The following is a 4,156-nucleotide window of genomic DNA, read 5'->3' as shown; positions in this document are numbered from 1 at the left end:
CGCTGCCCCCGTCCCGGCTCGCTCCGGCCCCGCGCCCACCAACCAGCACCCGAGCCGGCTCCCAGCTCTCGCGAGAACTGGCGCGGGGGCGGGGAAAAGAAGCGCCCACAGCTCTTCCCGGAGGGCCGGGGCAGAAGCCGAGTGCGCCTGCGCACTTCCCGGTTGGCTATGGGCTGGGAAGACGCGTGAGCTGGCAGGGCCAGGCGCGAGGAAGGGGGCGGGGTGAGCTGGAACGTTAAACTGCCGCGTCACTCTGGCTCCGCCCCGCCCGGGAAAGCGCGTTTATCACGCGTGGGGCAACTGGGAACTCAAATGTTCGATCGAACCGGCTTGACGTCACCGGTGGTGGCAGGGCTCGAACTCGCGGTCCCAGGAGCCTAGCTGGTCTGGAGCGCGCTGTTTCAGGTACCGAGGATGGCCGCGGCGGGAGCAGCACGAGCTACCCAACAGCTGCGGCTGTTGCTGCTGGCAAACGCACACTGTGCTGTTAAACTCCGGCTGCTGCCCCGCCCCCCCATCCCATCCCATCCCATGGTGGAATTAGCAAAGGGAGGGGGGGCGGGGGTAAAAAAAAAAGGAATTCGCAAATGAGCAATTAGCAAACTGGAAAGGCTTGGGACCTGAGGAGGAGGAATTGCCGCGGTCAACTCAGGACCCCCTCCCCCTCAACAAGTAAAACAACACATTGCCTTAGTTAAAAAGTAGATTAAAAAGAACAACACAAAAGAATAACACAGCCCACCCATAATGACAAGATTATAACAAAACAATAACAATTATAATATTTGGAGATTATAATGTATTAAATATTAAATACTGCTTTAATATTAAATATATATTTAAATAAATATATAATACCTCATATAATATAGGTGCACTGTGATTCTATAATATATAATATGATATTAAAGTATATATAATATTTGGTGAGTCGTGTTCTTTGATTGTCAAATCAAGAGGACTAGAAATGGAAAACAGATGAGGTTAAGAGTCTCTGATATGAAAAGGCTTCAAGAGCCCGGGCTTAGAGAAAAATAAGGAAAGCTGTGATTGTCAGGAGCCAGGCTTAAGAGAGATTAACACAGCCGAGAAGATCCAGAAAGGCACTGAAGTGCCAGACTCCTCTTTGAGCAACATTGACTTCCCAGTGAAGTCAACAGGCACCTAAACACTTTTTTTTTGATCTAGCTCCTTGGGCACGTCCAGATGAGCGCACACCCATCTCCAGCACCACACACTGCGCGCACTGCACATGCAGGCATTCCCCACACAGCCAATTTGCAGCATAGGAGGGCTTTTTGACACTTGGAGATCCTTGTGTCAAAAAAACCCTTGCCTAAAAAAAGTAGGGTGGCATATGTGGTGGCAACATGGGGTGCCCAAAACCAGAGCCTGGCCAGCCAGAGCCACACTCCGGCTGCTAGCCAGGCTCCCTGCTGCTGGACTGCTGTGGCTGCAGCCCCCGAAGGCCTCCCAAGACCCCAGGTACAGCTGCTGGGGCCAGCTCAGATGCTGGCCCCGGTTGCGCTCACAAACCAGATTTCGAGCCTAGTGCTTTAAGAACTGACACAACACTTGGTTGATTAATAGCAGAAAGGCTTGCTTGAATAACTACAAGCAAGCTATAAAACTGAATGACAGAAAAATACTCTTTTTTAATATTCAGTACATGAACTATTACAGTCCTTGTACCATTTTAGCTGCAAGAGACTTTTACCCAAGCAGGCAGGAAGCGGTTCTTATCCTTACAGTTTTCACAGAGCTTGGGTCCTTCATTTGTGGACTGGGTGCAGGATGGCTTCTTATAGATTTCATAGACATTAGGGCTGGAAGGGACCTCGGAAGATCATCGAGTCCAGCCCCCTGCCCCAGGGACAGGAAGTCAGCTGGGGTCATAGGATCTCAGCAAGATAAACATCCACATTTCTCTTGAAGGCGTTCAGAGTAGGTGCTTGAACCACCTCTGATGGCAGGCTGTTCCAGACCTTGGGGGCTCAAACAGTAAAAGAATTCTTCCTTATGTCCAGCCTGAAACAGTCCTGCAGGAGTTTATAACCATTAGACCTTGTCATCCCTTGGGGTGCTCTGGTGAACAAACCTTCCCCCAGATCCTGGTGGACACTCCTTATAAACTTATAGGTGACCATCAGATCGCCCCTGAGCCTGCGCTTTTCCAGGCTGAAGAGTCCCATAGCTCTCAGCCTGTCATTGTAAGGTCTGTTTTCCTGACCTTTGATCATGTGCGTGGTCCTCCTCCAGACTCTCTCAAGCTTCTCCACATCCTTTTTGAACTGTGGAGCCCCAAACTGAATGCAGTATTCTAGCTGCAGCCTCATTCTTGATCTTCCCTGGACTGCACACCTTGCTGGCAGTTGTCTTTCTTTTTACACTGTTTTAATTGTATAGCTTCTAAGCATTTTTCTTTGATGATTGGTCAATTAAAGACCAAACAAAACAGGGAGGAAAAGGGGGAACAATCACATTACAATTATTAAATTGCCTGGCTCCTGTTTTTGGATTTGTCCATGTGTGAAGACTTGTGTTTCTTGCAGCTACTAACTAGCTCATCAGTTAAATGTGATGGGTCCTGAATAGCTAAACAGGATACCTAGAGGCATTGCTTACCGGATTTGTCTTTGGGTATTTGTTTAACAATGGGACAAATTTGCAATAGTTTGTACTGGTGGTTATGGTCTATTTACAAAATTCCAGACAGACGTTGAACGATTGAGACTTTTGTAACACCTTAGATATTGAATGCATGTTTTGAGAAATATGAGCATGTGTTTATGCATTTTTTTTTTGTCACATACAGGACACCTTTCCTGTATTCAGTGCACCTTTTACAGGTTTTGCTTGAAATGTATATTTAATCTTTTTTAGTTGCTAGTTCAGTTGAAATGTATATGTAGTTTCCTTGCCTTCTCTAGCTCAGCCTCTCTCTCGTAGCTTGGATATATACATGTGATGTGTGTGTCAGGTCTCTGCCAAAAATTTTCCTTTTAGAGGAACCATCACGCTTATTTATAGGCTTGGGTGTGGTAGAAGGTTGAGGACTATTATCATGACTGTGATCATCTTATGGCATGGGTCTAGTATTGGGTACTGCAAGCTCCACTTTCTTTATGCATAATGCGTTGCAGCCATTAGCGGAGTTTGATTTTTGTTGTGGCAGACTTGTCACTACAACCCAGTCTTGCCTCAGCCACTGTCTTGCATTTTTAAATTTCACAGCCATCAGCCCCAGCCTCCCCTACCCCACCTGGGGCAGCATGCTGCGTGCCAGAGTGCATATGCATGGGTGTTCCCTGGGGACAAGCAGCAGCAGCACATATTGTCCAACTAACCCAGGATTCTGTCTCCAACAACACCATGCTTTAAGACAGTGGTGCTCAATCTTTTTCCCTGGTGAGCCGGATGGGCAGTAACCAGTCTGTCTGCAGCCCAGACCCAGCAGGTTGTCCTGATCTAGCATCTAGAGAAAAAGCAGCAGGAGCCTGGGCCTGATCCAGCCATTAGGGGATAAGGTGGAGTGGCCTGACCCTGATCCAGCCATACATGTGTGATAGGATCTGATGTGCCATCCACATAATCACACCTCCTGCCATGGCACACATGCAAGGCAGCAGGCATGATTGTGGGACCCAGCATCAGATCCAATTACACCTTACTGTCAGTTCAGTGGGAGCCCCATGAGCTGCTGCAGCTGGGAGTCCCACAGCTGATGGAGCCCGCAGCTAAGGAAGTAATTGTGAGATCCAGCAGCAGGACTCATAGGGTGCTCCCCCCAGCTATGACCAGTGCCAGGCCCCAGATTCTGACCTGTGTTTCAGTTGGAGCCCTGGCAGTGTCTCTGAAGATGGGCAAGTTGGTCTGACCAAATGTGTTGGGTTTTTTTTTAATTTTGGGGCAGCTGAGACCATTCAGGCCCTAGCAAAAAAAAAAGCCAGCAGCCCGCAGAGCCAACCTGAGCAGGGTGCAGGGACCAGGGCAAATCAGCTGATGTGGGGCCCTGCCCCTGCTCTGATCCCACGTGCCCCGGACCCAAAGAAGTTGTCGCCGCCATCAACAGCAGCGTCATCGGCAGCGGGGGGCGGGGGATAGCGAGCGGCTGGAAGTGAAGCCAGCAGTGGCAGCAGTGTGGAGTGGCAGCAGT

General features: G+C 49.3%; 1 long non-coding RNA gene across 1 annotated transcript in view; it reads left to right on the top strand.

Moving 5' to 3' along the window:
• Positions 1 to 165: 165 nt before the first annotated feature.
• Positions 166 to 4,156, top strand: part of LOC102379324 — a 52,660-nt gene continuing 48,669 nt past the window's right edge. The window contains exon 1 of the long non-coding RNA XR_325356.3: positions 166 to 405. This is a non-coding gene — a long non-coding RNA (uncharacterized LOC102379324). The remainder of the gene's footprint in view (positions 406 to 4,156) is intronic.

This window comes from Alligator sinensis, unplaced genomic scaffold (genome assembly GCF_000455745.1).
Source record: "Alligator sinensis unplaced genomic scaffold, ASM45574v1 scaffold1600_1, whole genome shotgun sequence".
Lineage (NCBI taxonomy): Eukaryota > Metazoa > Chordata > Crocodylia > Alligatoridae > Alligator > Alligator sinensis.
The sequence above is the reverse complement of the archived record's forward strand: the minus strand, read 5'-3'. Positions and strand labels throughout refer to the sequence as shown.